This window comes from Anomaloglossus baeobatrachus, chromosome 9 (genome assembly GCF_048569485.1).
Source record: "Anomaloglossus baeobatrachus isolate aAnoBae1 chromosome 9, aAnoBae1.hap1, whole genome shotgun sequence".
Classification (NCBI taxonomy): domain Eukaryota; kingdom Metazoa; phylum Chordata; class Amphibia; order Anura; family Aromobatidae; genus Anomaloglossus; species Anomaloglossus baeobatrachus.
In genome coordinates, this window is record NC_134361.1 from 33,072,176 (window position 1) to 33,097,473 (window position 25,298).

The window sequence follows — 25,298 nt, forward strand, 5'->3', positions numbered from 1 at the left end:
TTTCAGCGGGACACCGCTAACAACAATTTCCAGGCGCACTTCCACAGGTAAATGGACGGTTCTATCCTGTTCGCAGACGCCAGAAGAATCGATGTGTACCGCCCCGCGGGCTCGGCTGCGACCGCCGAGCCGCTCGGATCCGTGCTCGTACGGTGGGTGGTGGCTTGAGCTCCTCACAGACCCAGGGGTCACGTCGCTCTGCAAGGGGGTTGGCGCTACACGCAGTGACTTGACGGGGAGCTCCACGGCCAGGGCCGCGGTGGTTTGGTTTGGGATGTAAGTTTGTGACGCCACCCACAGGTTGTGGTGAATAGATGGACACCCCCGCTGCCGTTAACTAGGCCTCCCAGGGACGGTGTTGCGCAGCTTTGTGTTGACCCCTCCGTGGGTAGGGGAATGATGGTCCCGGGGGCCCGAGGGAGGTGCGGAGGCGTGGGAGCGGGTGCGGGCTGGATGTTGGTGCGGTGCGGCGCGGTGCGCAGCCCGAAGGCACTGGTGTGCTCACTATGACACAATACACTGGAGTCTCTGGTAAACCAAATGGGGTGACGAACGGGGGCGGCAGTGGGCTGCAGCTTCTCCCTGAACAGGTTGGTGGTTTCCGCCTTTCTCCTGCACCTTTTATATGAATTTCTGACTCCTATGCCTAAGCAACGGTAGTCCGCTCCCCGGCTTGCTGGTTGTTGGAAGAGCCCGTTTGCCCGCAGACGCTGGCCCTTTGGGTCTCTATGCCTTGGCGGTGGCTTTATCCTGTATGGTTGGGCTGTTGTCTTCTAACGGGTCTTGTGTGGGATAGGTCCTAAAGTCCAGTCTCTCAATCAGTTGATTTGACTCAGCCCTGTCGGTTTGGGGCTTCGTACTGGGTCTGAGTACCCCTCCTGGTGCTCCGGTTTCCAATCGGTTCCCCGGTTCAGCATCGGCGGGCCACCGCCCGACCCCGGTCCCTACGGTTCCAACGGCTGTAATCCCAGCTCCTGCAAGCGGCCACCACCGTCTGCCACCTGAGTAGGCTGTTGGCAGGCCTGGTCACAGGTCTGCTCTTGAACTCAACCTCCCTCCTTCACTGTCAAGACTTCTCTCTAGACTACACTGAACTTGTGTCTTTTCCGCCTCCAGGTCTGTGAACTCCTCGGTGGGTGGAGCCAACCGCCTGGCTCCACCCCCCTGGTGTGGACATCAAACCTGGAGGGTGGTGAAAAGGGTTTCTTGGTTGGCTGCTGTCACCTACTCGGGGAGGGTGTGTGTGTGTGTGTGACTACCTGGGACGACCTGACTAGTCCAGGGCGTCACAAATGAACAAAAGATAAATGTAAATCCTATCAATATTTGGTGACCGCTCTTTGCCTTCACCAATTCTTCCAGGTACTTGTCACATGTACACAGTTTCTGAAGGAAGTTGGCAAGAGGTTGTTCCAAACATCTAGAAGAACTGACCACAGATCTTCTATGGATGTCAAATCAAATATTTGTTTGATTTAGCCCCATTGACATTCAATTGAGCAGTAACGGGTATATTTGACTATCACTCCATTTAGCTGGGGGAAACGCACTCCCATTTTCATGTTTTGTGGGGGTCCCAGTGATCATACAAAATTCACCTGTCCTATGTTTGTGGGCCAAGCTTTTTACCCCCTTCATCTTCTCCCAGTCAATACTGTATAGTATTGTTCTCAGTTCCAAAAGTGCAAAATGTACTACAGGGTCCCCCAAATGATATGCATAATTTGTCTTGTTGGTCTCCTTATATTGGCCGAGTGCCGTTTAGGCCCAAATAGACGCCAATGGCTATATCCCATGCATCCTTTGCTCTCCTTATGGCTCTGCGGCTGGACAGCGATAAGAACAGCTTCCCACTCCAACACAGCTTCCCGCATCATGACCAGTCATCCCTATGTGCCCAGCAAGGCTAGCCAGTTTTTCTCTAAAATATGGCTCCTTCCAGCAGTGGTTACGCAGGACTGCAATTTATTGCTAGGACTGATCCAACAACAGGCGAAACAACTCTCAAACTATGGCTCCATTCTGCCAATAGAATTGGTCTTTGCAGAAGGGTTCCTGGCACCAATTCTGCTCCAGAATGCTGCTTAGCATTTGGAATGAGACTTATTTTTTATAAGGGGGCATTGTATATAGACTGCAAACCTATCATGCAAAATATGTATGTTGGGAAGCTCAAAGCGAAGAGTTAATCTTATGAAGAGGTTGTAGGGTGTGCCTGGAGATATTGGATGATAGTAATTGTCCCAAAGTTTTGCAGAGACTGGGTCAGAGCTGCTGGTTAAAGGAAGGTCCGGTGCAATCAAGGCAGTATGTGAATGGTGCTGCCAGGAGCGTCCCACCACTCACATAAACGCCAACTAGCACCAGAATGTAGCAGTCAGGCATGTGCCATAAGGGGCCATATCCCCCTGCTAGGGGTGCAGGTTGGTTCACCTGCAAATAGCTATGCAGGTGCAGAGAACCTGTGAACCATGATTGTGTACCGCCCCCGTGTCAGCGGCCGAGCCGCTCGGATCCGGAACTGCGGTGGCTCGAGGGGTCTCCGGACTCGGGTGTTGGGGGTCGCGCGGACACTCGAATTGAAAAGGGGGAAGATATGTAGAGGAGGGGATTGGAAGTTCGTGACGCCACCCACGGTGCGTGGTAAGATGGTGTACCAGCACTGCTGTTGGGAGCGCCCGGTGGCGGTGGTATGGCAGCAAGGTATTTGACCCCTCCGTGGGTAGGGGGGTTTGCCCCGGGGGCCCGGTGATGACAGTTGAGGGATGCTGTTGGGGAGGAAAGGGTTTCTGCATACTCACTCAGTCCAAGAATACTGACACCGACAGCTTGTAAACCAGAATTCTGAGCACCGCTGCAGCAAGGAGGGAGCACGCTTGGATCCGTGCCCGTTGGTGTTGCTTGTTAGCCTACGGCCTTTTCCGTTGCACCTTCTTCACTATTTGAACCCTGTAGTGTGGAACTAGTCGGGTCCCCCTCACCCATATGGCTAACGGAGTGAGATTGCTCTCAGGGTTCACGCTTGGGATTTTCTGGACTGTGTTTGGGAAAGTCCTATCCCATCGGTGCGCCAGTACCCCGATTTTGGAGTGGGTGGAGGGTGAATCTTGAAGACTTCACCCCGTTGGGTAAATTACCAGGACGCATGAAGCTACTTCCCGGCCTAAGGTCTGCGTACCCCATCGTGCCCTGGCCCCTGCCCAGAGATGGCTCAAGGCCGCCGGCTGCCCTCCTCGGCAATCCCCTGCGACCAGGGTTCCAGCTCCTACCAGGCCCAGACCAATGTCTGCCACCTAATATTCTACCAGGAGCCCTGCTCCTCACACTTCTCTCTCTCTTTCTGACACTTCTCACTTCCCCTTTTCCAACCCCCCCAAGTGGGTGGCCCTTTTCCCTTCAGGTCCCCCAGTGGTGTGTCTGGTGGGTGTAGTGCAAAGTGTTCCTAGGGTTTTGACTGGCTCTGATCTTAGCAACACCAAAGAACAGGGATCCATAACCAAGGAGGATGCGGATACTGTGCAGAAGGGCAGATTGCACAATACCCTGTGACGACCTGATAGGCCAGGGTGTCACAATTGCAGAGAGCAATAGATAAGCCCAGGAGAGGAAGGATTGCCTATAACGTATGGCCCGGGTACAAAGAGTTCCGTGCAAACCAGGGGTGGATATATCATTGGTGCAACCTGTGCAGACTCACCGGACCGAAAAGTTAAGGAGTCCATCACTACCTCCAAAACAGGTGGCATTGTGAATTATGATGAGCTATTGGACTGGAAAAGGGTTCCGGTATATGGTTCTTGCTCAGGGGCACTTTTATGTCTGTGTCCGCCAGTCCAAACCGTTCCCTGGACTTGTAAGATGGAGTAAGCAAAAAAGGTACGAGAAAAGGAAGAAATCAGTGGTGTAGATGAAGAGCTGGTCCAGTCCCTAAGCTGTTTTGTCTACCTGTACTGCGAAAGGTGTATTCTACTAAACATATTATATGTGGTGTTGATTGTTATAAATGTGTATTAACATGTAAATGCTGATAACGGAAAGTAGGTTCTCGATGTAGCAGAGCCGGAGACGGTTACCAGTTTGTGCACCTATTGGGTGGCCTGGAGCAGCGGTAGATTAAATGTCAGATAGGACAGGGTTAAGTCAAGGTAGAGGAGGACAGCTGGCAAGTGGGTTGGCTATCCAGTTCTGGATAAGGATCTAGTAAGAGAAGATGAGGCCATGGTGTGAGGGCTAGTCCTGGAACCCTGAGGTAACCTCGAGAGGTCTGGAACCTACTGCTCACCCTGGCGGGCTTAGAGAGTTGTGCCACCAAAGAGCCTGTTGGGGCCCAGAAGTTGACGAAGGTATGAGGAAGAGGGGAAATGGAGACACAGACCCAGCAGCTTGAGGACAAGTTCCAAGATAGCGGGGAAAAGTTTGAGAAAGAGTACCCCAGAAACAATAGAATCAGAGCCGTGAGGAGTCGGGCAGTATCTGTCATAATGGTGGGAAGTATAAACTGAACAAGTTTCGTTGCCAAGTGAACCCTAGTGTTGAATGTGTTACTATTTCATCTACGACATGGGTCGGCAGCAGGGTGATGGACATGGGCCTGAAGAAACCATTAAGTGTCATGCACCCCACCCGAAGTCACACCCGTACACGGAGTCTCCTTGGCAAAGAAGCGCGGCACCCATACAGCACGACGTCCTTGCCTTCCTTCATAGAGGTGACCCCAGATGTTACTGTAGCACAGCAAGAAGGGTAAACTGGTATCGAAACCAACTGTAGAGTACACTCCGGTCTGTGCACCTGTAAGAGGGTCAGAAGCAGCATCGAGAAGCATGAAAGACAGTTCTGGACTGTAAAGCAGGCTTTACACGCTACGATATATCTAACGAAATGTTGGCGGGGTCACGTCGTAAGTGACGCACATCCGGCACCGTTAGTGATATCGTAGCGTGTGACAGCTATGAATGAGCAGAAATACTCACCTTCTCGTTCATCGTTGACACGTCGCTCATTTTCTAAAAATTGAACGTCCGGTTGTTCATTGTTCCCGAGGCAGCACACATCGCTCCGTGTGACACCCCGGGAACGATGAACACAGCTTACCTGCGTCCTCCGGCAATGCTGAAGGAAGGAGGTGGGCGGGATGTTTACGTCCCGCTCATCTTCGCCCCCCCGCTTCTATTGGCCGGCCGCTGTGTGACGTCGCTGTGACGCCGAACGTCCGTCCCCCTTCAGGAAGAGGATGTTCGCCGCCCACAGTGAGGTCATTTGGAAGGTAAGTACGTGTGACGGGGGGGTTACAACATTGTGTGACACGGGCAACAAATTGCCCGTGCCGCACAAACGATGGGGGCGGGTGCGATTGCAAATGCGATCACATGACATATTGAAACGTGTAAAGCAGCCTTAAGTATCCCGGATCTAAATACTGGGCCTTATTGTATACTCACCATAAATAATGGCCTCTCTCGTTACCTTGAACTCAATCCTCCACCCCTGATCCCATTGTAAACTGTTCGAGATTGTCAGCCTCAAATGGAAAGATTGTGGCCGTCGGCTTCTGAACCTTGTAAATAAATTGCTGATGCAGCCGCTACGTGCTGTGTGATAAGGACATTTTAACTTTTACCGCATTGGACCTCTTGGTTCCCGCCTGCCGTTATTTCCGCAGCCATCCCACGCTTTCACGTTACAAGGTAAAAACTAGTAACACGAAAGGCTATGTGTGACCTTCATCAGAGATACTTGTTCTCTTGTCATCTGCAAAGTCATCCAGATATGTAACCATGAAAGATTTATAGATGTCAGGACTGCTACTAGTACATTTTAATAATAAATAATAGATCCATGTGGAAGCTGCCCGTTATTGCCCATTTTACACATCTTTAAAATGAGTTATTGCCGCTCTCATCTTCTGTAGACGTTTTATGTGTCCCATCCTCTCTCGGTCTGACCTCCATCTACAATACATATTACATCTGACATCTCTCTCTCTTTCTAGATAAGTTACTGCCATTCCCATTCATCTTTCCATGTTTTCCCTCCTCCGTTGTCTCCACACCTGACCTTGATTTCATGGTATCTGTCAGTTGCCCCATGCGGATCTGATCTCCATCTGCATCTTATCTCCGCTTCCATTCACCCTCTCATCTCCGTATTTGATCTGTCATGTTCACTCACAACATATGATCGCTATCTTCACCATCTTCAGATTGTTTCTGTTATGGCCTGTCACAATATTTTTGATACGTATTACTTTTCTCACATCTATCACAATTTCATCTCTGACACCTCAATCTACTCCATATCTTTAAATCTCTTCTCGCGCCTCTTCCTTTGCATTTCCATCACACATGGGTGGTATGATAGGACATCCGATAATAGTGTGTTTGGGGCAGGAGGATGACCAAGGTCGGGCTTTGATATCCCTCTAAAACTTTTTGTTCAGAAACATTAAATGGTTGTTACTTGATCTCACTAACCCATTAATCTACCAGAGTTCCCTGTGATGGACACGAGCTCTGACACAAGGTCCAACAGAAGACAACCCAATTTGGAGGTCACTTTAGAGCCAGTCACTGCTCACGATGGTCTGTCATGCTCCTGTAACGTACCAGGAAGGGGCAGTCGTGGGCAATGGTTATAGTCCTCAACCCACCCCGGCACGCTATAGACACGCGAGGCAGAGTGGTGTATGGAGTGGGTGTGGATCTGTCATGTTCACTCACAACATATGATTGCTATCTTCACCATCTTCAGATTGTTTCTGTTATGGCCTGTCACAATATTTTTGATATGTATTACTTTTCAAAATCTCAGCTCTGACACCTCAATCTACTCCATATCTTTAAATCTCTTCTCGCGCCTCTTCCTTTGCATTTCCATCACACATGGGTGGTATGATAGGACATCCGATAATAGTGTGTTTGGGGCAGGAGGATGACCAAGGTCGGGCTTTGATATCCCTCTAAAACTTTTTGTTCAGAAACATTAAATGGTTGTTACTTGATCTCACTTACCCATTAATCTACCAGAGTTCCCTGTGATGGACACGAGCTCTGACACAAGGTCCAACAGAAGACAACCCAATTTGGAGGTCACTTTAGAGTCAGTAACTGCTCACTAGGGTCTGTCATGCTTCTGTAACATACCAAGAAGGGGCAGTCGTGGGCAAGGGTTGTAGTCCTCAATCCACCCTGGCATGCTGCAGACACGGGGGGGCAGAGTGGTGTATGGAGTGGGTGTGGATCTGTCATGTTCACTCACAACATATGATTGCTATCTTCACCATCTTCAGATTGTTTCTCTTATGGCCTGTCACAATATTTTTGATACGTATTAATTTTCAGAAACTCATCTCTGACACCTCAATCTACTCCATATCTTTAAATCTCTTCTCGCTCCTCGTCCTTTGCATTTCCATCACACATGGGTGGTATGATAATACTATTCAATAATAGTGTGTTTGGAGCAGGAGGATGACCAAGGTCGGGCTTTGATATCCTTCTAAAACTTTTTCTTAAGAAGCATTAAATGGTTGTTACTTGATCTGACTTACCCATTAATCTACCAGAGTTCCCTGTGATGGACACGAGCTCTGACACAAGGTCCAACAGAAGACAACCCAATTTGGAGGTCACTTTAGAGCAAATGACTGCTTACTCTGGTCTGTCGTGCTCCCCTTACATCTAGTTCCCAGCAAGTGTTTTGCCAATGGCTTTGCCATTTTAGTCATCTTTGCTGATGCCAAATTTGTATTTTGGGGATTTATTTTTAATTCAGAATTTAGAATATTTATCCTCACTTTTGGTAAAGTAAGGGAGGAGGAGAAAGGTTAGTGTCTTCAGGTCTGTCTAATCTCAGAGTCGAGGCTCATTCAGACGTCCATGCCAATTAGTCTGAGCATGGAGCACTGAAGCATGAACTGACTACGGTTCTCCCGACCCAAGTGAGACAGCTTTAGATATTTCTTGAATCCGTGGCCAGTCTGTGCCCCTACAGATTGGTACAGACATCTGAATGAGTCCTTAGGGTGTGGAGGTTCTTATGAGAACACACTAAAGGTTTGTTGCCACCCAATGAGACAGGTTCAGATATTTCTTGAATCCGTGCCCAGTCTGTGCTTGGACAGATTGGCACAGACATCTGAATGAGTCCTTAGGGTGTGGAGGTTCTCATGAGAACATGCTAAAAAAAATCTGTGGCCACCCAATGAAACAGGTTCAGATATTTCTTGAATCTGTGGCCAGTCTGTTCTTAGACCGATTGTCACAGACATCTGAATGAGTTCCTTAGTTCTCATGAAAACACGTTAAAACAATCTGTGGCAACAGCCACCAGGTCCCTGCTGGTCATGAAGTCATTATTTGAAGTCCAGCAGGGATCAATGTAGCAGCAAGGCCAAAGCTGATGGTGGGTTCCCATAGTGAGTTTAGGTTATTTGCCTCTTTAACTCAGGTGGCTGCTCATCGTCCATTTTTTAAAGACGGCGGCAAACCCTTTTAAGCATAGACCATCAATATTTTTGCCATAAAATAACATTTTTTTTACAGGTTAGCTCTTTTAAAGTGAACTAGGCTAAGCGGAAATACCTGTCACGCTTAGACTGGCATGTGTCCGACACACAGCGTGACAGATACTCACAGAACAAAGAGTATCTGGTGGCAAAATACACGGGTTTCAACAGGGATGTTAACGGAGAGGAAGACTCTGATGGGAGATAGAGGGGAATAGGACAAGTCCTGACACTAACCTGTTTCTGGTCCCTAAGCTCTCCTAACATCCCTATACGAGTCCTTCCTCTCGTCGCCATCAGGTGCCTAGTCCCTTAATTTCTCTCTACTCACACTGGGTAGTGACAAGGCCGGTGAGTACACTAGATGTCACCATTACAGTAACGACACACAGGAGAAGGAGGACAGACAGGGGACATAGACAAAAGGATAGATAAACTAACCTAACGGCTGCAGCCAAACCCCAAGGCTGCAGGCGACACAGCTCCAAACAGTAGCTCCAGGAGCAGAACACCAGCAGCTCCTAGAGCACTTCATCCCTCCAAGGTGGTCAAAAACAGAATGAGATTCTAATACCAGCATCAAGTGATGGATCATGTGACTATTTAAAGGCGATAGGAGTGGTCACAAACCGGCTGCACCTGAAGGGAACTAACTGAGCTGCTAACAAGGAAAATTACATTACCCCTCGCTACACCAACAGAAAGCAAATATATATAAAATCCAGAGTCTCACAAGACAATGTGAGGCTCCGGTCCCAAACCGGTCACAAGTCTCCTAAAGACGGGAGACACACGTGACAATACCAGGCACAACCTGGAAACATGTGCGGTGTTAGCCCTTTAACAACCTGGCAATCATTTCCATTTGCCATCTCTCTCCTCTCTATTCGTTCCTTCTTTCTCCCTGCCTTCGTACTTCATATTTTCCCTCTTAATCTCTCATTATCTTTTGATCCTTTTCATTATCTTTTTATGAAGACATTATTTTCTTATTCATCTTATTGTATTACTTTAACTCGATGCACTATTACTTATTTATCCACATGCAAACACTTTTAACATAATGCGTCTTTTGTACATTTGTGATTGTCTTTCACTTCTCCGCGTCGGTATTATAAATTCATCGCCCTGAGATCGGCGGTTGGATGTTGCAAATGGCTTCAATAAAGTGTGACACTGCTTCCAGATGGAAAGGAATAAAGACTGACTTATTTATGAAGTAGAACATTCAGCACTTAAAGGACTATTTCTTCCGATAACGGGTTGCGAAGTGTCAAAGTGATGTCATATCTAGTAACCAATCAAAATATGGCATACCATTTCATTTTACCTACTTTTATTTTATTTAGCAAAACAATAAAAAAAATGGAGAAGAAACCAATCATCACATCATCTTGTATTGTTCATCAGCTGCAGTAGAAGAAAACTGTCCCCGTGGCACCACGCGTAGGTAGCTACCCCGAAAGCCAATGTCTGACCCAAAAAGAGCCTTGATGTTAGGCTCACCTGTCTCAGCTCCGGGGTTAGCCTTCACTCCATTGCCTTTTGGATGCTCCCTTTTGCTGTGCTCCACTCTGGGTTTTAGAAATTGCTCAGCGTACCTAACTTACCTTATCATATATGTCTTGTAAGATCCGCGTAGACACATGTATAGTGTTTGAGTATTCAGTCACTGTCATCTGGTTACCATTATAATGTACTGTACCTTTAGGTAGAATCATCTCTTCAAACGACTGGTGTCTACAACTTTCATCTACTACTTCTCGACCTGCTTGTTAATCCACTCTATGCTGTAAGCATTACGAACTTTTATTTAGCAATATTCACATTATGCTGCAATTATCTTTGAATTCTCCTATCATTTTTACAACTTGTATCTACTACTACTCAGACCTGCTTTTTAACCAATTGTTTGCTGTAAGCATTGTGTACAGTTATTTAGCGAGCATGCACATTATACCGCAATTATTTTTGCATTCTCATGTGGTTTTTAGAGCTTGCATTTACTAATCTTCAGACCTGTTTGATAACCCATTGTTTGCTGTAAGCATTGTGTACAGTTATTTAGAGAGCATGCACATTATACTGCAATTATCTTTGCATTCTCCTGTGGTTTTTAGAACTTGCATTTATAAATCTTCAGACCTGTGTGATAACCCATTTGGTTGCTGTAAGCATTGTGAACGGTTATTTAGAGATCATGCACATTATACTACAATTACGGTATCTTTGCATTCTCATGTGGTTTTTAGAGCTTGCATTTACTAATTCTTCTGTTCAATCCATTGTTTGCTGTAAGCATCATGTACAGTTATTTAGAGAGCATGCACATTACACTGCAATTATCTTTGCATTCTCAAGTGGTTTTTAGAGCTTGCATCTACTAATCTTCAGACCTGCTTGATAACCAATTGTTTGCTGTAAGCATTACGGACAATTGATTAGAGACTATTCACATTATGCTGAAACAACTATGCATTCTCCCATTGTTTCTTCAACCTGCATCCACTACTCCTCAGACCTGCTTGTTAACCCATTGTTTGCTGCAATAATTATTTACATTAAGCTGAAACACCTATGTACTCTCCTGAGGTTTCTTCAATTTGCATCCACTACTCCTGAGACCTGCTTATTAACCCATGATTTGCTGTAAGCATTGTGGACAATTACTTCAAGACTATTCAGGTTATACTGCAGTCCTCTCTGCATTCTTTTGTGGTTCCTGCAGGTTACATCTACTAATCCTTAGACCTGATTGTTAACCCATTGCAGCTATTGCTGCTGGTGTCATTAGGAGTTGTAGTTTCATACGATACAAATGTTTATGAGTCTGACCTAACAGTGCAATTGATTTACCATAAACTGATGGTGGTTCTGGTGCTCAATTGATGTATGAATTATGGTCCTAGTGATGTATTCATGTACTGATGGTGGTTCTGGTGATTTATTTACTAATTGTGGTCCTGGTAATCTATTTATGTACTGATGGGGGTTTTGGTGATTCATTAATTCACTAATTGTGGTCCTGGTAATGTATTAATGTACTGATAGTGGTTCTTGTGATGTATTCATGTACTGATGGTGGTTTTAGTGATTTTTTTTCTGCACTGCTGGTTCTCATGATGTATTTAAGTACTAATGAGGGTTTTGATGCTGTGTTTCTGTACTGATGGGGGCTTTGGTGATGTATTTCTGTACTGCTGGTGGTTCTGGTGATGTATTTCATTTCTGCTGGTGGTTCTGGTGAAGTATTTCTCTTCTGCTGGTGGTTCTGGTGATGTATTCTTGTGCTGTTATTGGTTCTGATCCTGTACACATGTAGCAATTCATAACATGTAACATTGTGATACATTGCTAACGTTTATAAACATTTAAACGTTTATAAACGTTTATAATAAAAAACATACATAGAGGCAAAAGCAGGAATAAAAGGGATAAAATACAGAGACATCTTATCAATTGGATCCGTGAGACTTTCTGGTGGAGGAGAATACTGCAGGAAATATGGACAGATCTCCAATATTCATTGATTTTCTGGTATCACTGATGTCCCACGGACCACACTATTGTGTGATCCGTGAAACACGAAACACGTACCAGAAAAAAAGTATCTTTGCAATAAAAAGCTTTTTATACTTACCATTCGCAGCGATGCTGTGTTCAGCCACTGCTGGCTGCTGCTTCCATGCCACCGCGACCCGGAAGTAGCTGCAGAGGGGAGACTGCGGCGGCCGGATAAAGGAATGTCGGAGATTCAGCACCATGGACAGCAAGAGTGGGGACAGGTGGGTTTGGAATACCTGTTCTCCATGTACTATCACGGATCACGAATAGCACGAGGAGAACACACGTATGCCGTGAATCACGGCACACAGAGGGACATATGCGTTTTTAACACATCAGTGAAAAACGTCTCTTTTTCACTGATGTGTGAAACAGGGGTTAAGTAGTATTATTCCACAGGAACCTCCTAGAGAAACAATATGGGCATTACCTTACCGAATACATTTCAAGCGTTCTAGACATACCACACATACATATAATATATCCATTAATCAGTGAGATATTGCATTCCTGGGAATTGCCAAAACTTTTGCAATTTTACCCACAAATGTTAATATGTTCCCTGATCATGAATGTGTGCATAGATTGTGTCAAGCTTTAATTATATAGATACATGGCATGGAAAATATTGTACTTCCATTGTCATGTAAAGCCTTTTGACAAGGAGCCGCGCTGTTTGCCTTCAAGCAGTATTTGTCACTTTGCCTTGATTTGCAACTCTTTAGTAATTAGGATGTATACAGCCAAAATGTGTTCTTCTACAACTGTCAGCCACTTGTTAATTCCTCTATGTATATCCTCCTTGTCTGCTCTTCATCGGATAACCTACATCAATTATCCGTTCACAGCAGGGGGCGCAGGCAGAGATTCTTGGCCCCCAGCCTTGGATCTATAAAACTTTAACTCCATTTATGATAGACCCTTTGGCTTCAGTTTTGCATAGATTTTTTGTTTTGTTTAAAATGACATAAAAAGAGACAGCTGCACTCTGAAATGCTAAAGTATGAAACCCATAAATGTAAGAATACAGATATGCATTACTGCTAAAGAAAAAATTTAGATATTTAGCATATGTACCGCCCCCATGTCAGCAGCCGAGCCTCTCGTATCCGGAACCGCGGTGGCTCATGGGGTCTCCGGACCCCCGAATGTAAAAGGGGGGATATGTACAGGGGGGTTAGGAGTTTGTGACGCCACCCACGGTGTGTGGTAAGAGGGAGTACCACCACTGCTGTTGGGAGTGCCCGGTGGCGGTGGTATCGCAGCAAGGTATTTGACCCCTCCATGGGTAGGGGGGTTTGCCCTGGGGCCCGGTGGTGGTGCTGGGGGTGCCATTGGGAGAGGAAAGGGTTTCTGCATACTCACTCAGTCCAAGAATACTGACACCGACAGCTTGTAAACCAGAATTCTCATCACCGCTGCAGCAAGGAGGGAGCTCGCTTGGATCCGTGCCCTTGGTGTTGCTTGTTAGCCTGTGGCCTTTTCCATGGCACCTTCTTCACTATTTGGACCCTGTAGTGTGGAACTAGTCGGGTGCCATTCACCCGTATGGCTAACGGAGTGAGCTTGCTCTTAGGGTTCACGCTTGGGATTTAATGGACTGTGTTTTGGGAAAGTCCTATACCCTCGTTGCGCTAGTACCCCGATTTTGGAGCGGGTGAGGGATGAATCTTGAAGACTTCACCCCCGTCAGGTAAATTACCAGGATGCTTGAAGCTACTTCCTGGCCTAGGGTCCACGTACGCCGTCGTGCCCTGGCCCCTGCCCGGAGATGGCTCAAGGTCGCCGGCTGCCCTCCTCGGCAGATCCGTGCCCCTTGACATGATCCCCTGTGACCGGGGTTCCAGCTCCTACCAAGCCCAGACCAACGTCTGCCACCTAGTAGTCTCAAGGAGCCCTGCTCCACAACGGTGACCTCTCATTTCGAGAGCCACCTCTCCACACTCCTCCTTTTTCACTTTCTCTCTCTCTTCTCACTTCTCACTTCCCCTACCAACCCCCCAAATGGGCGGCCCTATTCCCTTCAGGCCAACCAATGGTGTGTCTGGTGGGTGTGGTGCAAAGTGTTCTTAGGGTTCTGACTGGCTCTGATCTTAGCAACACCAAAGGACAGGGATCCGTAACCAAGGAGGATGCGGATACTATGCAGAAGGGCAGGTTGCACAATACCCTGTGATGACCTAATAGGCCAGGGCGTCACACATACAAAAATGGCTATTTCCAGTCATGCGCAGTATGAATCCGGGTGTACACCTCCCAGCTTCAGAGAGGTCTACTGCGATGACCGGAAATGTCCGGCATTCAGAAGCGCGGTCACAGCGAACACAAGTACGCGTGGCACCGCTGGTGATGCTGAATTGAATAGCATGTAAGTACACCCCTGTGGGCCCATGTGGACGTACTAACATGCTAAGAGGATGGGCTAGTAGGGGTATATAACAACCTTGGAACTAGTCCCCACGCTCATTAGCATAAGACAAAAGATCTTTAGAAATACTTTTTATCTATGCTGGTGTATACAGGTACGGTTAGGCAGGGATTAGCAATATGCACCCAGAACTGCTCATGGCTCTGGGTGCATATTGCACCTGACAGGTTCCCTTTAAGCTGCAGGTTAATAGCATTCTGAACCTGCCTGGCACCTGCACATTAAACCTCACTGTCAGGAGGAGATTAACTTTATTCCTCCCGGCAGCTGTTACGCCTAGGGATAAAAGCCAAACCAGCCGTATAGTACAATACAAAGGGAAGGGGAAAGGAATTCCCTAACGTAAGGGAAAGAGGGAAGCAGTGACCCCTGACAATAACCTGCAGCTCATTCTCACTGCCCTCACCAACCCTTTACATGTTCCGCACCTGTCAATGAGCAGGAATACCTCATCCTAGGCAAACCCTAATCTGGGCCCTAAGTAAGGATGGCAGATATGAGTGCTTGTCAACACGACTATTGCTAAGGGAAAGAAAAGGAAACAATACAGGGGAAACACAAATGCTACCAACAGAGCCCAGTAAGATAGCAAAAAGTAAAACACTTATCTGAGGAGCAGCTACCACAGAAGTCTCTGGAACAACAAGAGGAGACGACCGCTGTAGTCCACAGCCAGGAAGAACTATAAACCGCACTCAAACCACCCCATGGTGAGGTTTATAAAGGAAGTCAGAGGCTGGCAACCGAAAGGAAAAGCTAACAGTTTCCCAGGGTAGTAGAGTCTGCTGCTGCAAAAACAGAGAATTTTTCAGAGAAAAACATAGTTTTATAGCTGCCAGGGACCAAGCCTTATGGGATACTACTCAGATAGGCGGGTACCCAGAAGCTTTTCCCCACCCACTGCCCTGGAGTGACAGGTCTCACTCTGTGTGTGTATGTATAGGTAGAGACCTATCTCTCCAGGGCATGTGAACAAAGTCTTATACTGAATTTCCCCTCCTAACATTTATCTTTTTAGAAGACCACCCAAAATGAGTCTTCAATAACCTGTCTTCTGGAAGATGTAAGCGTCTTGTAAGCATTTATTATGTGACTTGCTGGTGTAATTAATGCTTATCTGACCTTATCTGGCGCAGTGTAATTAAGACAGCGCTAGATGATAAAATACAATATGGGCTTGTTTGTCTACGAGGCTGAACCGATCCCCGAAATATTACTACTAGCTTCACGCAACAAGGCAATGTTCTTTTCTATAATCTAAGAGCCTCTGCCAGATTGATAGCGTTTATTTGCCAATAAACAGATAATTGGAGAGCCATCTCTGTTAATAGACACATTTCTTAATTAAATCTGGCCCTTGCCTCTAAAAAATGTGTGGCGTTTCAGATGAGAAGCTATTATTTGACTTTACTATGCTTCGCTTCTGCTAAAAGTGTAATGAAAGCATTTTTAAATGGAGTGATATGAACTTCGAAAAAAAAAATGTTTGTTTCCTGAAACAGCGCCACTCTTATCCGCAGGCCATGATTTGTATTGCAGGTCAGGTCAAATTAAATTAATGAGAATGAGTCTCAATAGCATGGTTCTGTAAAAAATATTCAGATTCAATAATTATATGAGGGCACAACTATGCACATGTGAAAAACAAAAAGAAAAATCAAAGAAACACAACATTAGGATGAATATAGAACTTATAACTATCCGAACACCATCTACCTAAATGCTTGATATTGTCATCACTTAAAAGGAATCTGTCAGCAGGATTTTGCTATGTAATCTGTGGGTAGCATGAAGTAGAGGTCGAGACACTGATTTCAGGGATGTGTTACTTATTAAGCTGTGTGCTGTTGTTTTAATACAATGAGTGTTTTATCAGCAGGAGATTATCACTGCTATACTAGGTCCCAAGTGAAGTCTGGTCCAAACACGCCCCCATCATTGATTAGCAGCTCAATGTCACTATACAATGTACACAGAAAGCTGGGGCTTGGGCAGGGGCAGCTTTCTGTCCTCTGATTGTGTCACAACTGCAGCAAGCAGTAAGCTAAGTGACACATCGCTGGAATCAGGGTCTCTTTCTCTACATTATACTGATCTCAGATGCGGTTGTAGCCCCAATCTTGAATGAATGGGTCCAAATTTGGTAACTTAAATTGTGTTAATGAGGACAAATTCATGTGAATTAGAATGCAGGAACATCTGCATACCTCCGAATTATCCTGAATATGACATGACATTAATACACTTTGTTCAGTAGGATAAAGAGTTGCACACAAGTCACAATGTATAGGGGAATGATGAAAAGCAAAACTGCTATGGGAATACTAGACTGAAAAATACAATGGACTATCTGAAAAAGTGAAAAAAAATGAAAAATGGAATATGCATAACTGCTATGAATAATAGGAATATAAGAGATGTTTAGCCATTGTATTGATCAATGCAAAAGAGCCCCAAAACCAACGCCAAGGTAATCTCTATTTTTTGGGTCACTAGCCTATATGTAACCTCACCTGCAGTTAAAAAACTCGCTCTGTATGGGAAGCAAAGGACCAAGCTATATATGTGAAGTGAAACAAATGGCTATGGGTGGGGCAGGGTTCTCAGACATAAAGTGCATACTAACTAAAGTCTGTACGTCTGGAACTCCAATGGTGTGAACATGGTGCAAGACTCAAAAACATAACTATACAATAGGATAAAGAGTTGCATACAAGTCACAATGTATAGGGGAATGATGAAAAGCAGAACAGCTATGGGAATACTAGACTTTGTGCTGCCGGGACATCATACTGTGTGTGAGGGGAATTTATTGTGGAGACATACTGTAATACTGTGTGTGGGGGGAATGTATTTGTGGGGACATCATACTGTGTTTGTGGGGAATGTATTGTGAGAACATCATACTGTGTGTGGGGAATGTATTGTGAGAACATCATACTGTGTGTGGGGAATGTATTGTGAGAACATCATACTGTGTGTGGGGTAATGCACTCTAGGAACATCATACTGTGTAAAAGGTATTGCACTGTGGGGACCATCATACTGTGTGGGGATGTACTGTAGTGAGACCAGTGGTGACTTACTGTGTGTGGGAGAATATACTGTGGGGACACCATATTGTATTGGGCTGTACTTTGGGGACATCTTACTGTGGGAGGGGTTCTGTGGGGACATCATACTGTGTGTGGGGGGAATGTACTGTGAGGACATATTATGTGTGGTGGAATGTACGGAGTGAACATCATACTGTGTGTGAGGGAATGCATTGTAGAAGCATCATAATGTGTGCGGGGAGAATGTATTGTGGGGACATCATGCGGTGTGTAAGGGAATTCACTGTTGGGACATCATACTGTGTGTGGGGGAAATGTATTGTAGGGACATCATATTGTGTATACAGGAATGTTTTGTAGGAGCATCATATTATGTGTGGCAATGTATTGTAGGGACATCATGCTGTGTGTAAAGGAATGCACTGTGGGGACATACTGTGTGGAGGGGAATGTATTGTGGGGATATCCTATTGTTTGTGGGGTAATGTACTGTGGGGATAGCATACTGTGTGTGGGAGGTGTACTGTGGGAACATCATACTGTGTGTGGGAGTAATGTACTGTTGGGACACCATATTGTGTGTTGATGGCTGTACTAATGGGACATCATACTGTGTGTGGGGAAATGTACTGGGGGGACATTATACTGTGTGTGAGGGCAATGTACTGAGAGGACATCATATTGTGTGTGGTAGAATGAACTGTGGGGACATCATACTGTGTTTGGGGAATGTACTGTGGGAATAGCATATTGTGTGTTGGTGGCTGTACTAATAGGACATCATACTGTGGGGACATCATACTGTGTGTGGGGGAATAAACTGTGGGGACATCATACTGTGTGTGAGGAGAATGTACTGAGAGGACATCATATTGTGTGTGGTGGAACATACTGTGGGGACATCATACTGTGTGTGGGGAAATATACTGTGGGGACATCATACTGTGTGTGGTGGGGTGTACTGTGCCATGCTCCTGTAGGGGGTTAGGGTTACGCCCACCCCTTAATTGGCAGCCGGAACACTGGTGGTCCATGTACAACTTATGAAGATTTATGTATTGTGTAAAACTGCCTCCAGGTGGTAGAGGTGTAGCATAGCTGTCCTGGCACCTGGGTGGGTAGAAGGAGGAGTGTATATAAAGGAGAGATAGTTAAGAGGATGACAGGAGAGTCCCAGTGGAGCAACTGTGAGAATAGCCCATTTGAAAGTCTGACCCTAAGGGTCACCCCTGCGGCCGTGACACTCGGGATCCTTTCCGAATTGTTTAACTGCATTCCCCAAGAAGAGGGGTATACCCTGACGGTTGGGGGTCTGGCGTTCGTATTACCTGGCTCGTGATACTCAACAAATTCCTCACTAACTGAAGGTCAGTGCGCCTTCAAGGAGTAGGGTATGGCTGGATGGCCTGGGCATGGATGGGAGAGCCCTGTCGGTTGCGGTCCTTCTTACGTGGTTAGTGTCCCCTGTGGGTGGGGTGAAGTAGCTCAATGGATTTAATGAACCGGTCGGTGCCAGCGTGAAGTATAATGAAGGAATGAGAGGCCTTGAGGTGCAGACAGAACCCAGGTGCATGTAACACGAACTTCTGCTAAATTGTGTATGAGAAGAAAGGGTGAAAGGAACCCCTATAGGAAGTGTACCGGTACCGGCGAAGCTCGGACCAAAGTGCTGTAGAAGTTGAAGAAAAATAAAGTTTGCATGTTTAATAGAAGAAACCTTGTCTCGACCTTATTTGCTGAGAGCAAGAAAGTGGTGTTGCCTGAACAGTTATGGAGTTATCCTGTGTGTGGTGCAGCGACAGGGAGGTGACGGGTTAACGGACGGCGGCACTGCGGCCTGCTACCACGACTACAACCAATGCCTGCCCCGTGCCCTCAGCCACACTCCTGTTCAGTGAGCTACCACCTGCAAAGCATCCATTGGCAGACTGGAGCTGAGCCAAGCTTGGGGGCAGCGTCTAGCGTTGAAGCTTACCCCTGGTGGAAAAAGCAACTACTGATAGGGCCGGTGCAGGACTTGAGTGCTGCCAGTGAGATGCTCCTCGGGCCAGGCAGACCCTTCTGAAGTGACCTTCTGGGCCACTTGTCCCAGTAGACCTTAAGCCATGTCTGACCAAGGTATTCAATGAGACATAGAGTTGATCTACTCACGGTCCTCTGAGGTAAAATGGCTTCTTTCCGCCATGTAGCCTTTAAACCCCAAATTATCCCACCTACCTGCTTTTCAACACTTAATCCCTGTTCCTAATTTTCCAGCTCCTGCTCCCACTCCACCTACACATTAACCCATGCAGTCCCAGGAACCCTCGTTACTCACTTTGATGCCTATAAACACGGAACTGTAAATTCACAACTCTCTCCTCTGCTGCTGCTCAGACGTGGCCTTGCTTTAGGTGCTCATGTGCTATTGCTGCAGAGAAGAGATGTTTCTCCCCTTCACGATTACAAGTTGGTCAGTTTGTAGTCAGTGCAGAAAGTCTAGTTACAAACTAGATGTGTTCTGTGGGATTGTTGGTAACCCAAATATGTATGTAAGTTGGAGCAGAGCTATGAAACCTCAACACTGACCGCTATGGTTCCACCGCTGCTCACCACCTGCCACATGTTACTCTTCTTTCCACTTTCGCACACCGCATCTCCGACATCTTCACATTAGACCTGGACTTCCCTCCACATCCAGGCCTTGGAGGTTACTTCGCATCTCAAGGTCCCCACATCAAGCCTCGTCTGACCAGAAGTCTTGGAGATGCATCACGCGATGATGGAAAGGAAAAGACCAGATGACGAGTAGCAGGGTGACCAAAAAGGTATTAGTTGTTTTTTGTAACCAATACTTACCTCTCCATCCACCTTCCTGATCGCCATCACTGTGCATGATAAGGTTGCGAAAATGACCTTATAACACAGTGAGCTCTGGCCTAAAGTGAAGAGGTCGGAGATACATCACGTGACAATGGAAAGAAGAAGACTGGACGGTGGCCGGAGAGGTCAGTATTGAGGTAAGTATTTGAGGGGTTGAACATCCGACATTCGTAACTAAGGGCCTTACGTTAACTGGATGCTCATAATTCGGAATCTGTAATTTGGAATAAGCGTAACGGGCTCAGACACTGCGCAACTGCTTGACCATGCAACTTAGAGGAAGTACTGCTATACACCGTGTATTTTTGGTGGCCACAGGAGTTGGTGTCTAATGAATGGTGCGGCAACTGGGTGTTGTTGCTAGAGATGAGCGAACCGGTCCCGGTTCGGCTCGAGGTCGGTTCGCCGAACGGAGGTCCCGTTCGAGTTCGGCTCGTCGAACGTTCGACGAACCGAACTCGAACTGCATAGGAAACAATGGCAGGCAATCACAAACACAGAAAAACACCTAGAAAACACCCTCAAAGGTGTCCAAAAGGTGACAAACAACTCAAACACATGGGAAAGTGACAAGGACATATACTCATGCGAAAACAAAACAGCTGGACAAGGAAAAAGAGGAGGACACACAGATATAGGCATGGCACGCCCTTCTAAAATCATGTAAAACACCGCAAGGTGACTCCAAGCGTAGTCTCCCTTTTTTTCCAAAAATTGGGCCCCACACACACCCACCCCTTCAGTGGCAGCAGTTGGGCCCCAGTTGTACAATTCACAGCTAGATTTGCATCAAGCACATTCAAAAATACGCCATAATTAGCCGTCCCCAGGATGACACCGGGGTAGGTAGCAAAGTCTTTCCTGATACCAGCTCTGTTCATCTTGGCTTCTTTTAAAAACACAGAAAGCAAGGGTTACTCCAAGCGGAGTCTCCCTTTTTTTCAAAAATTGGGCCACACAGACACCCACCCCATCACTGGCAGCACTTGGGCCCTAGTTGCAAACAGGATGTTTTGATTTGCATCAAGCACATTCAAAAATACGCCATTTTTATCCGTCCCCAGGATGACACCGGGGTAGGTAGCAAAGTCTTTCCTGATCCCAGCTCTGTTCATCTTGGCTTCTTTTAAAAACAATGTAAGCAAGGGTTACTCCAAGCGGAGTCTCCCTTTTTTTCCAAAAATTGTGCCCCACACACACCCACCCCTTCAGTGGCAGCAGTTGTGCCCCAGTTGTACACTTCACAGCTACATTTGCATCAAGCACATTCAAAAATACGCCATTCTTATCCGTCCCCAGGATGACACCGGGGTAGGTAGCAAAGTCTTTCCTGATCCCAGCTCTGTTCATCTTGGCTTCTTTTAAAAACACAGCAAGCAAGGGTTACTCCAAGCGGAGTCTCCCTTTTTTCCAAAAATTGGGCCACACAGACACCCACCCCATCAGTGGCAGCACTTGGGCCCTAGTTGCAAACAGGATGTTTTGATTTGCATCAAGCACATTCCAAATCCACAAGCATTTACTCTCCCCAGGATGACACAGGGGTAGTAAATTCCTTGTGGATCCATGACTTGTTCATTTTGATGAACGTCAGTCTGTCCACATTGTCACTGGACAGACGCGTGCGCTTATCTGTCAGCACACACCCAGCAGCACTGAAGACACGTTCAGAGACAACGCTGGCAGCTGGACACGACAAAATCTCCAAGGCGTAAGTTGAGAGCTCTGGCCATTTTTCTAGGTTTGAAGCCAAAAAGGAGCAAGGCTCCAGTTGCACAGTCATGGCATCGATGTTCATTTGGAGATACTCCTGTATCATCCTCTCCAGCCGTTGACTATGTGTCAGACTTGTTGTCTCTGGTGGCCTTGCAAAAGAGGGTCTAAAAAAATTATGAAAAGATTCAATAAAATTGCTGTTACCAGCACCAGATACGGTGCTACTGGTACGGGTAGACTGTTGAAGATGACGAGACCGTCCCATGTTTGTCAAGTTACAACTGGGAGATTCCCTCCCTGCACCTGCACGGTTGTTTGGTGGAAAAGCCGAGCTAAGATCGAGTAACAGCTTCTGCTGATACTCCTGCATACGTGCGTCCCTTTCTATGGCTGGAATTATGTCACAAAATTTGGACTTGTACCGGGGATCTAATAGTGTGGCAATCCAGTAGTCATCATCACTTCTAATTTTGACAATACGACTGTCATGTTGGAGGTAGTGCAACAAAAAGGCACTCATGTGTCTTGCGCAGCCATGCGGACCAAGTCCACGCTGTGTTTGTGGCATAGAGGTGCTAACCGTTCTTTCTTCCTCTGACATCTCCCCCCAACCTCTTTCAACTGAAATTTGACCAAGGTCTCCCTCATCCGCTGAGTCTTCCATGTCCATGGACAGTTCGTCCTCCATTTCTTCATGTTCTCCTGCACCTTGCTCAACATTTCGCCTGCTACTATGCGCCCTTGTCGATCCCTGTCCCCCATGGTCCCATGCCTGCTGCGTTGGTGATGATGAACGTCTGGACCTTGGTGATGTTGTTGTCCCTTGCGCATATGAATTCTCCTGTAGTTCCTCCCCTTCATGTTGTCCCACCCCCTGACTCCGAATAGTGTTTAGCGTGTGCTCCAGCATGTAAATGACTGGAATCGTCATGCTGATAATGGCATTGTCAGCGCTAAACATATTCGTCGCCATGTCGAAACTGTGCAGAAGGGTGCATAGGTCCTTGATCTGAGACCACTCCATCAGGGTGATCTGCCCCACCTCTGCATCTCGTTGGCCCAGGCTATACGTCATGACGTATTGCACCAGGGCTCTGCGGTGCTGCCACAGTCGCTGTAACATGTGGAGAGTTGAATTCCAGCGTGTCGCCACATCGCATTTCAGGCGATGAACCGGCAGGCCGAAAGACTTCTGGAGCGATGCAAGTCGCTCTGCTGCGGCGCTTGAACGGCGGAAGTGAGCAGACAGTTTTCGTGCCCTGTTCAGAAGGCCATCTAGGCCGGGATAGTGTGATAAAAATTGCTGGACGACAAGGTTCAACATGTGAGCCATACAAGGTACATGTGTCACCTTGCCCAGGCGAAGGGCCGCACCCAGGTTTGCAGCATTGTCGCACACGGCCTTACCAGGCTGCAGGTTGAGTGGAGACAACCATTTATTAAACTCGGACCGCAGAGCTGACCACAACTTCTCAGCTGTGTGACTCTTATTCCCAAGACATGTCAAGCTAAAGACCGCCTGATGCCGTTGCGCTCTGCTGCCAGCATAGTAATGAGGCGTGCGTGATTCCTTCTGCGCAGTGAGAACGCTGGTGGCCTGACCAGGCAGGCTTGGGGCGGAGGTGGAGGACCCAGATGAGGTGGAGGATGCAGAAGCAGTGGCGGAACTTGGACAGACAGAGGATTGACACACAAGTCGTGGGGACGGCAAGACTTGTGCAGCAGACCCTTCACCATCTATCACCATAGTTACCCAGTGCCCAGTCAGCGACATGTAACGTCCCTGTCCATGCTTACTGGTCCAAGTATCGGTGGTGAAATGCACCCGTTCACACACAGAGTTTCTCAAGGAAGCGGTGATGTTGTGTGCGACATGCTGGTGTAGCGCGGGCACACCTTTCTTAGAGAAGTAGTGGCGACTAGGCATCTGGTACTGGGGCACAGCGACAGACATAAGGTCTCTAAAATCCTGTGTGTCCACTAGGCGGAAAGGCAGCATTTCGGTAGCCAACAGCTTACAGAGGGATAGAGTCAACCTCTTAGCTTTGTCATGGGTCGGAGGAAGTGGCCTTTTATTTGACCACATCTGAGGGACAGAGATCTGGCTGCTGTGTGTAGACGGTGTTGAGTAGGGTGTCCCTGGAAAAATGCAGGTTTGTGAGGAAAGTGCAGGCGGAGACATGATGTTGCCTTCATCCAACGTTGGTGCTATCGATGTCTGAGAGAGCTGTACACACTCACTTGTTTCCCCTTCCAAACCAACTGACGACCTACCAAGCAAACTGCCTGTTGCGGTTACAGTGGTGGAATTTTTGCGTGGAAAAACAGGTGTGACAGCTGTCCCCACAGTCCTAGAAGATGAAGAGCGCGCGGATGCACTGGAAGGGGCAGGCGGTGGATGGTTCGCTCTGCTAGGCCGCATTGCAGCACAGTGAGCTTCCCACCGGGACCTATGATATTTATTCATGTGACGATTCATGGAAGAAGTTGTCAAACTGCTGAGGTTTTGACCTCTACTAAGAGAATCATGACAAAGTTTACAGATCACATAATTTGGGCGATCTTTTGCTATGTCAAAAAAGGACCAGGCTAGGCAAGGCTTAGAGGCCATGCGACCTGTTGATCCACCCCGAATAATGCTCATAGGCAGAGTGGTGGCTGAGGATGCAGTTGTAGACGTGCTACCAGTGCTCCGACTCTGTCCAGGAAAGCGCAAGGTAACTTCGTCGTCGGTTGCATCCTCCTCCACCGCCTCTGTTGACCTCCTCGAGTGCCTGACTGGGGGTTGACAGTAGGTGGGATCTAGAACTTCATCATCAATTGTTGTGTTTGCACTCCCCTCCCCCTCAGAACGAGCCACTTCTTGCCCTGACCGAATATTTAAGTTGTCATCCCAATCGGGTATCTGCGTCTCATCTTCATCAGTATGGTCCTCATTGTCTATAACCACAGGTGTTACAGTTTGTGACAAAGGGTCAACATTATGCTCAGAAACTTGGTCCTCACGGCCTGAATCAGAGTCACAAAGGTTCTGGGCATCACTGCAGACCATTTCCTGTTCTGTACTCACTGTAGCTTGGGAGCAGACCTCTGATTCCCAGGCTATAGTGTGACTGAACAGCTCTGCAGACTCAGCCATCTCAGTTTCACCATACTGTGCAGGGCT